General features: G+C 36.9%; 1 protein-coding gene across 1 annotated transcript in view; it reads right to left on the bottom strand.

The window, feature by feature from the left end:
* Positions 1-11,086, bottom strand: part of LOC106879933 (uncharacterized) — a 53,057-nt gene that overhangs the window by 35,481 nt on the left and 6,490 nt on the right. The gene's annotated exons all lie outside the window — the stretch shown is intronic.

Raw genomic sequence — 11,086 nt, 5'->3', positions numbered from 1 at the left:
TAAATACATACATATTACATACACACACATATATACATACATGTGAGAGTATGAGTATGTACATGCGTGTCTACGTATGAGTGTTTTTGTGTGCATATATATATATATATATATATATGTGTGTACACACACACACACACATAATGTATGCATATCTGTGTGTGTGCGCGCGCGCGAGTAATAACACATACACACGACATGAATGTAAGTGTTTCCACGTCGTCGCTAGTGATTGGTCGAGCGGCTTCCAAACCCCAATTTCATAAAACTCACCACGTAACACGAACATTTCTTGTCCTCGGGAAGGTGATTAAACAGTTGGCTAACCTACTCAGCCAATGTAAACTATGGTTGACCATAAGTACAATAATTGCATAATCAGCTTAGCCCCCTCGCGAACTACTTGTACAAGAAAATAAAATAGTTTAAAATAAACGCAAAGATAAATGAATAGTAAATAAAGGAATGCCGGCGGCCTAGATTCATTCCATTGTGCCTATGTTTGTATGACTTTCTCAATAAATTCTGAGAAAAAAAGAAGAATTATACATTTTAACCGTATAATTATTAAAAAATTTCACTTTTACATAATAAACAACTAGCTTTATAGTTTGTGTAGGGAAATCTGCTAGGAAAGCAAGTAGTGCTAACATATTTAATATGCCAATATATTTAATGTAGTGAAACAACATTATTTAAATTTACATCCCTAATGAGGAAGAAAAAGGAATCTTATTTGTTTAATGATTAAATCTGGTCTAGAAAAAATAAATTTAAGGGAGACAATCCCAAAAGTTAAATTAATCAAAAGTAGAATATGAACATACAGGCACAGGAGTGGCTATGTGGTAAGTAGCTTGCTTACCAATCACATGGTTCCGGGTTCAGTCCTTCTGCGTAGCACTTTGGGCAAGTGTGTGTGAGTGTGTATATGTTTGTTTGTCTGTGTTTATCCCACCCCCATCGCTTGACATGATGCTGGTGTGTTTACGTCCCCGTAACTTAGCGGTTCGGCAAAAGTGACCAATAGAATAAGTACTAGGCTTACAATGAAAAAGTCCTGGGATCAATTTGTTCGACTAAAGGTGGTGCTCCAGCATAGCCGCAGTCAAATGACTGAAACATTTAGGTTTCCCCCCCCCCATACTTGAAATAACTGAGGGATATAAAGAAGTAGAGTGAATAAATAATAATAGATGTGACAACTTTATGGAATATTTGAAATGGCACTTAGGTTCAGTAAAGGTGTAGAAGAACTAGGGACAAACTCCTACTACCCTGTGAATAATTGCCTATTGCACGTATAAATTGATCACTTCTACTGAAAAAACTTCTCACCCACCACAAGTCCTTGTTACAATATTATAATCACTAAACCTCACCAGTCTCAAGGGGCCAGCAAAAGCCATGGACACAGCTCCTTCCTTTAGTGCAGAATAAATAAAAATCCAGGGAAGCTCAAAGTAAATGAGATACTAAATAACTAAACTTTATCATTGGTCAAGGAATGAATTTTGGCCAACAAATACTTCTAGTTAAAAGTGCAGAATTGGAAGCCCACGCATTAATCTTTGTTAAATTTTATTCCTGTTATCAGATCATAATCTTGAAACAATCTGCATGAGGCCATCTTTGGTTCTATGATACAAACTTCCTGTTTTAAAATGTTCTAAATTAAAACCTTCCATAAAAATTTCATGTCAATTTATGTTCCAATTAATAAAGGAAGAAGTTATTTTACTAAATACTTCATTATTTTCAAAATCAATTGAAACAAAGGCAGTGAATTTCAACAGGTTAAGCAGATCTTACATTCAGAAGCATCCCAGCCATGACCATCCAGTCATTTTTTTATTACTGTAAATCCCAGACTATATCATCCAATGGTGGTAGGGTGTGATTTAACCCTTTTGATACCAACTCACTTGAGATTGCTCCTGTTTCTACGATACAAATTCCCTGTTTTAAAGTGATCTAAATTAAAACCATCCATAAAAATTTCATGTTAATTTATGCTTCAAACCTCAGTTTAATAATGACTAATTTCTTCATTAATTTCAAAAATAATTGAAAAAAAACAGTGTATTCCAACAGAAATATGGTAAAAGGAGAGCTAAATCACTTGCTACTATCCTTGAAAATATAAAAACACATACATATCCAGGGTAATGTAGTCCTAGATACATTATACATTAATCAAAGACAAGATGATCATGGCTGAAACACTTTTGATCAAAGATTTGTATGGTTAAGTCTAACCTTGGGCTACACAACAACAACGACAAATGTCACTTCAGATTGATATTAATGATTGATTTAATATAACAGAAACCAACTCTTAAGTCAACCTTCTCTTGATGTTTCTACATGTGGAATGTTTAGGTGTTTCAAAAGCAACAGTGGTTAAAGTGAATGAAATGGGTTCAGATATGATGCAATGCCAATTTGCAGACACACCTTACTAGAGAATACCCACTGTCGCATGTTATATGGTACTAAACTCCCAGCTCCACTTCTAATAAAGTGGATTTTTATTCTTGATTGTGTAATTAACTCATTAATTATTAAATACAACTGTACAGTGCTTGACTCGGATATTGTAATAGCTGGCACTTGTGGAAGTGATTTGGTGAAGGCCAAGAGGAAATGGGTCAAAATAAGACGAGGAGAAAGAAAAGTGATTTACTCATCTATAGGGAGAAATAACTTCCCACAGAGAGGGTAAAAATAGAATCATTACAGACTGGAATATTTACTGATGTATGAATGTGTATATATGTCTGTATATGTGTTATCTACACACACACACACATACATATATATACACATCCTGAAAAAGTGCCACTCCCTAACAGTTGAGGGAACCCGTGGAAGAGGTAGGCCCAGGAAGACCTGGGCTGAGGTGGTGAGGCAAGACCTTCGAACATTGGGCCTCACCGAGGCGATGACTACTGACCGAGACCTTTGGAAATGTGCTGTGCGTGAGAAGACCCGGCAAGCCAAGTGAGATCGTTGTCAGGGCCCCTGGACTGGCTCTTGTGTGGGTGGCACATAAGATGTACCATCCTGAGCGTGACCGTTGCCAGTACCGCCTGACTGGCCTTGTAGGGTTTTCGAGCGAGATCGTTGCCAGTGCCCCTGGACTGGCTCTTGTGCGGGTGGCACATAAAAGACACCATTTCGAGCGTGGCCGTTTTCGTGTGGGTGACACGTAAAAGCACCCACTACACTCTCTGAGTGGTTGGCGTTAGGAAGGGCATCCAGCTGTAGAAACTCTGCCAAATTAGATTGGAGCCTGGTGTAGCCATCCGGTTGCACCAGTCCTCAGTCAAATCGTCCAACACATGCTAGCATGGAAAGCGGACGTTAAACGATGATGATGATGATATATATATGTCTGAAGAAGAGCTTTGCTCAAAACGTAATAAAAAAATTTCTTTCCTTTCCTGAGCGTCTGCTAATACTTTACATGTACCACATCCTCGCATTGTTGTTTTTTTGTGTTTGTACTTCGTTTTTTGGGATTTATATATATATATGTGTGTGTGTGTGTATTATGTGTGTGTATATATACACACACTTACACATATATAAATAGATACATATTCATGTAGATATGACTTCTAACAAATCTATTCACAAACCTTTGGCTAGCCTGGACCAATATTAAAATACATTTGGTCATGATGACATACAGTGGTGTGTGTGTGTATTTGTCTCCTTGTCATTGCTTGACAACCAATCTTGGTGTGTCTATGTCCCTGTAACTTAGCAGTTAGGCAAAAACGACCAATAGAATAAGTACCAGGCTTACAAAGAATAAGTCCTGGAGTGGTTTTTTTGACTAACACTCTTTAAGGTCATGCCCCCAGCATGACCACAGTCAAATGACTGAAACAAGTAAAAGAATATATATATTTGCTTGGAGGAAACTGAAAATGTTCATTGTATACAAGTATGTGCTTGTATGTGTATGTATATATATATATATATATATATATATATATATGAGTGTAATTATCTATATATATATGTCAATGAAAAGCATCAAAAGTGTAATAATACAGTTCAGGAGTGGATTTGGTTGTTTGGAATTATTATGCTAGTACTTTGCAAAAACTAAAATCAATGCTTATAATGGATTCTTTCCATGGCCATCTTCTGGATGATGTAAGAAACAGTTTGCAAACAGCATAGCACAAAATTTATCATTTTTGAGGGTTAACAAAACCCTTTAAGGAAGGGTTTTAAGAAAACCCTTGAAAGAATTATATTCTGAATACCTAGCTAATTACAACCCTGACTTTATCATTTATGATGAAATTTTAAAAAGCCTTCACTGTGACCAGGTATGGGACTCTGCTGTGCTATAGGAGTCTGCTGTGGTATGGGACTCTGCTGTAGTCCGGGACTGTGTTGATTCTGATATAGTGGCTCAAAATGTTTGATGAAATGCACTACAAATGCATTTGATGGATCAGAGATCTTAGAGAGCAAGAAGAAATTGATTATGATGAAAAAAATGTAAGTTTACAATTGGAGGAAAGTGCTATTGATCGGGTATCGGATAACAGTGGACAATAAGATAGTATTGATTAAAATGAAAAATCATAATTCACTAAAATGTTATAGTTTATTGTTCTGATATAAAGTAAAAGCAAAACCATGCATCAGACAAAGACACATGTTTTCGTTTCTTTTAGGTTAAAGAAAACTACTGTGAGTTATATGCAGGAGAATAACATATGACACATGGGATGGGGAATTATACACAAGTAATTAGAATATATGTATGTATCTCTCTCTCTCTCTATATATATATATATGTGTGTGTGTGTGTGTGTGTGTATATATATATATATATATATATTTATTTATTTATACACACTTTTACTTGTTTCATATATATACTGTGTTCATCTGAGATGGCAGGTATTGAAAAATGGTGTGTGAAATCCATTGGTATGATCAACTGTAATGGATCTATAATACTTTATACTTTGGTTAATATACTCACTATCTTGACAACTAGACAAGTAAATTTTATATATATATATATGCAATTAATTATTTGTAGGATTCATTTGAATCAAAGTATCTTAATAATGACACCAAGCCATGTTCGAGATTTGCTTATTCATGTATAAATTGTATACAAGCGTGCACAAATAGATCACTGCATATATGGACATGTCCTAACACTTACATATACATGTACATGAGCAAATCAGTATATACACTCATATAAGTATACATGTATATGAAATTACACATGCATGCCAGCATGCAGTTTCATCATCTACTGTATGTTCCAGATCCAATGTAGAGAAGGTTCTAGATTTAGTGTTTACATAAAGAAAGAACACAAATTGGTTGAGCTCCATTACAGCAGTTTCAAATGTGTTCTTTATTCATGAATAAACCAATTAAATCAACAGGAGAGTTGCCAAAATGAGACTGTCAACGCACATTCCATATCTTGATATTTTTTTCTGAACCAAATTTATAAGTTTATGTCTTAATTCACCTGAAGAGAATGTGTTTTGTTTTTTTTTCATGATATAATCAGATTATTCTTCAATAAAAAACACGCCTGAAACAGCTGTAGTGAGCCTCAACTCATTTGCGTTCTTTCTTTATATATATATATATATATATATATATATATATTGTTGCTATTATGCAAAAGTGTTGTAAGACCAAAACGTTGCTTTTTCAGTAAATGAAAAAATAGCCTCACCATGCCATAGCAAAACCGTTGTAGCACACTTTGACAATTTTTGATATCTTCGTATCTCAAACAGCTGGAGATACGATAGTTTGACCTAAAGCAAAAATTAAATATTGAAAAAATTGCATTTGGTCAAATTTGAACATAAGACAGTTTAACATAATAACAACGATATATATATAATTTTTAGGATCCAATTGAATCAAGGTAATTAAATTACAAAGGCACTAAGGCAGAGTCAGGGATAGCGCACCTGTACACTAACAGTGTGTATGCACACTCACATACCTACTAAAGTAAATACAAATTTGTCCTTCCAGTTATGCATACATTCACAAGTATTGACCAAATAAACAACATATATGTAAAGTTACACAGGAGAACACTCTAGCATGTATTCCACAATCCACTGTAGGCTCAAGATCCAATGGAGGAAAGGTTCTGAGTGTGATGAAGTATAGACAATAACAGATGGGCTGAGGTTTATTGCAGCTATTTCAGATGTGTTCTTTATTGAGGAACAAAACAATTTGCTCTTAATTCACCTGAAGCAAACATTGTTTTTACATGCAGTAATTGTTTTGTTTATTGATAAAGAACATGTTTGAAACAGCTCAACCCATCTGTGTTATTGTTTTTATATATAGGCATGGCTGTGTGGTAAGAAGCTTGCTTCCCAAACACATGGTTCTGGGTTCAGTCCCATTGCATGGTACCTCGGGTAAGTGTCTTCTACTATAGCCTTGGGCCAACCAAAGCCTTGTGAGTGGATTTGGTAGATGGAAACTGAAAGAAGCCAGTCATATATATATATGTGTGTGTGTGTGTGTGTGTGTTCAAGGAAATTTGGCTATTGTTTCTAGCAGGCTGAACTTACACATTGTGACTCTTTCATTGGTTCATTGATTATATTGATTGTGATGTGCTGGTCTTGTTGGTTGCAGAGTCGGACGACAGTGGAGTTGCTTATTGATATTGCTCGTGTGAGGTTGGCACTTTGTATCATGTCATCAACAATGCATTGTTTCTATGGTGAACACAGATAACTCTGAAGTGCATCAGTTTATCAAATAGATTATATATTAGGCATCCCTATGGTACCTATGTAGGTACTTCAGAGGTTGAACAACTCACAAGTCAATGATTATTAGACTTACTGGAGTTAGTCATCAAATCTCCTTCAAATCACGCCATCAAGGTAGAAGGGCCCTCTAGATCAATACAAACTAATGGGGGCAACCCCTTTTCTTCATTTTGCTTTCTCCTTGTTCACAGGTACATTTGAACTCAGTCTTGCAAGCTCAGATAAAATAAAATGTCAACTTTTAAAATATTGTTGCAATACCCAGGTCAGCTTTATTCATACAGACCTATGGGGAAATACATTCCAGTCATGACCACTCCGTTTTTTTTTCCTATGTACAGAGAACCCAGCACCACGTTATATAATGTCCTTCTTTTTGATGATAGGGTTATTCCTACCTACTCTTCTATAATATGAGTATTCATGTTGCTCTTCTACAGCAAGAAATCTGTTTTGCTTTGGCCCTTTCTCTCATATATTGACCCCATATCTCATAGCAAAAAAGCTGCCTCCCTCTGTACTCATTCCTCTGAAGGAAATCGTAGTCTTGCAGGCTGCATGGTAATCTCACTGGTGTTGGTGCCATGGGAAAAGCACCCAATACATGTTGTAAAGTGGTTGGCATTAGAAAGGGCAACCAACTGTAAGAAACAGTGCCAAAGCAAACACTGGAACATAAAACAGTCCTCTAACTCATTTGCATCCGACCCATGCCAGCATGGAAAATAAATGTTAAATGATGATGATGATGATGATGACATAGCTTGTTTGTTTCACATTCATTTTTCCATACTAGCACGAATTAGACGAACATAGTATTGAGGGATTTGCTTCACAGTCAGATGCCATTTTTTATGTTTACCTTTACTTGTTTCTCATGTTGGATATATCCTATTTAAAAGAGAGTGGACAAATTATTGACATGGGAAATGGACAGCAATGTCACTACCTGTAGCTGAGATCACTTTTGAGAATTGCAAACCCACCCACATGCACACACATGTACACTCACAGATACACATCTATACAGATACAAGTATACTCGTTTAAATACATACATACACACACACACACACATATATATATATATATATGTATGTAGATATACACACCATTGTATGTGTAATTTGCTGTACAAGCTAAGACTAGTGTTAATTTTTGTCTTGAAGTACGGGCGGAAATCCACAGTATGACCACACGAATAATCCCATCTTTAAGGTAATTCAGTTAATAAAACCAGTTTACATATTTCCTTTGCATTCTCTTTTTTATAATTGTCATTTTACTTGTAACTGCACCTTTTCTGTTTCAAAACCCATAAAAAATTATTTATGAATGGATTTTGGGGGCTGGAATGGATTAATTATATTTTAGTTTTCAAAAGGGAAAATTGATTTGTAAAACGAGTAAATCCTAAGACGAACTTGGTCATGGAACAAATTAAACACATTCTGTAAGGTATCACTGTGTGTGACCGTTGCCAGTACCGCCTGACTGGCCTTGTAGGGTTTTCGAGCGAGATCGTTGCCAGTGCCCCTGGACTGGCTCTTGTGCGGGTGGCACATAAAAGACACCATTTCGAGCGTGGCCGTTTTCGTGTGGGTGACACGTAAAAGCACCCACTACACTCTCTGAGTGGTTGGCGTTAGGAAGGGCATCCAGCTGTAGAAACTCTGCCAAATTAGATTGGAGCCTGGTGTAGCCATCCGGTTGCACCAGTCCTCAGTCAAATCGTCCAACCCATGCTGGCATGGAAAGCGGACGTTAAACGATGATGATGATGATGATGATATATATATGTAACAAATGGTATAATTATAAACAGGGTAAATTTTAGCCATTTCTCCACAGACTGAAAAAAAGGAAAATGATGAACAACCTTAATCAATTTTCCTTATTGGGTTTTCATCAGAGATGTCCAAATCATTCTGACAGTCTCCTGAGAAGCAAGCAGCCAAACTGTTTATATACTCAACAAATGCAGCAGTTACTCTATGAAGGAATTCCTAATTTACATAATGTTATTAAATATGCTGACACGTACCATGAAATTTTCACAGATTCTGCTAGTTATTATAATGCTTGTTAGGAATAGTGAACTGAGTAAATAGGTAAGGAGTTAAACACAATAATGCAGTCTTTTTTACTGCCACAGTTTAAATTCTTCCTGAAGTGAACACTACCTTCCATCTTTTCTAGAGTTGATAAAATATGTACAAACTCATTTCAGTATGTGTGAACCTTGTGCTTCTGTTAAAAGCAATTGTTACTTTGTTTAACTTTAGGTCAGTATTGCTTGAGAAGACCTATGACCAGTTTAGTTTCTGCAGACATCTTCGACTGCGTTTATTCAATATGTTCTTTTGTTTTTCTTTATATTCTTTTACATGTTTCAGTCACTTGACTGCTGCCATGCTGGAGCATTACCTTGAAGAGTTTAGTCAAACAAATTGCCCCTAGTATTTATTTTAAGCGTAGTATGTGTCCCAGCGGTTTCTTTTTGCTGCACTGCTAAATTATCAGGGTGTACAGAAATTAACACAGTAACAGGAAGAAGTAGATAGTAGTAACTGATAGCTTCCGTTATCTAGGTGACTAAGTCAGCAACAGAGGTGGATGCTCCAAGAGTGTAGCTGCTAGAATAAAAATAGGCTTGGCAAAGTTCAGAGAACTTTTACCTTTGTTGTTAACAAAGAGCCTCTCTGCCTCAGAGTGAAAGGCAGATGTCTGTGTGTGAAAAACCATGCTACACAGTGGCTGTGACCACAGAGGATATGCAAAGGCTTGAAAGAAATTAAGCTAGTATGCTTTGCTGGATGTACAATGTCAGTGTGCATGTATGGCAGAATGTAAGCGTCTAGAAAGAAAAGCTGGGCATAAGAGGCATGAGATGTGGTGTGCAAGAGAGATGACTGTGTTGGTATGGTCTGGTGATGTGTATGGACAAGGACAGCTGTGTAAAGAAGTGCTGATCTCTAGCTGTGGAAGAAACCTGTGGAAGAGGTAGACCCAGGAAGTCATGAGATGATCTTTGAATGTAGGGCCTCATAGAGGTGATAGCAAGTGGCTGAGACCTTTCGCGATATGCTGTGCTTGAGAAGACTCATGAAACCAAGTGAAATCATAGTTGTGGCCAATGCCGGTGTACCCATATAACTGGTACCCATGCCAGTGGCACATAAAAAGCATTACCCTTTTGGAGTGGTTGACATTAGGAAGGGCATCCAGACATAGAAACCATGCCAAATCAGACTGGAACCTGGTGTAGCTCTCTGGCCATGCCAGCACGGAAATTGGATGTTAAATGATGATGATGATGTGGTCAAGTAATGTTAAAGACAAAGACACACACACACACATAAAACACATACATACATGCACACACACACACACAAGCTTCCATACAGTTTCCATCTACCAAATTCCCAAACAAGACGAAAAGTTTGAACTTTGAGGAAGATTGGGCTGCTACTGATAGCAGGTAGAGCAACCATATAGAGTACTTTCTCATTATTATTGTGGAGAGGTGAGGGAGTAGCAGAAATGACAAAGCACCAAATAAAACATCTGGTAGTGTTTAGTTACTTCCCTTTGTATTTCTGATTTCAGATCTGCCCAGGATTGACTGCCATTTATTATAGTGGGTTGGAGGAATGTGGCAAGGATGAAAGATAAAACAAGCACTAGCTAAACACTAAGATTAATTTTGTTGACAGTTCACCTCTCCCTAAAGTTGTGCATAGTGTCTGAGTTAGAAATAAATATTTTTTTATTTTGAATTTATTTTGCAAGAATTTTAATCTGAAACCATGTGATGAAACCAATATTGTTATATTTGGGAAAAGACATAATAAATAAAACTTATACAAGCATTCAGAATAAAGGCTCATGGCCAAGTGATTAGGGTGTTGCACTCATGATCACAAGATTGTGGTTTCTATTCCCATACAGGGCAGTGTTTTGTGTTCTTGAGCAAAACACTTTATTTCACATTCCTCCAGTTCACTCACTGTAAGTGAGTAACACTGCAATAGACTGGTGTCTGTCAAGTATGCACACTGACATTACACATCCATCGGAGCATACTGGCTTCATTCCTTGCGAGCTTACGCACTAGTCATTGCCTCGGTGAGGCAATGACTAGTGACCGAGACCTTTGGAAATATGCTGTGCGTGAGAAGACCCGGCAAGACAAGTGAGACCATAACCCATGGCCTTTACCAGGGGTGTAGCCAGCCTACTTATGCATACCTTTCCTTCTTTGGACACAA

The sequence above is a fragment of the Octopus bimaculoides genome, chromosome 10, assembly GCF_001194135.2.
Source record: "Octopus bimaculoides isolate UCB-OBI-ISO-001 chromosome 10, ASM119413v2, whole genome shotgun sequence".
Classification (NCBI taxonomy): domain Eukaryota; kingdom Metazoa; phylum Mollusca; class Cephalopoda; order Octopoda; family Octopodidae; genus Octopus; species Octopus bimaculoides.
The sequence above is the reverse complement of the archived record's forward strand: the minus strand, read 5'-3'. Positions and strand labels throughout refer to the sequence as shown.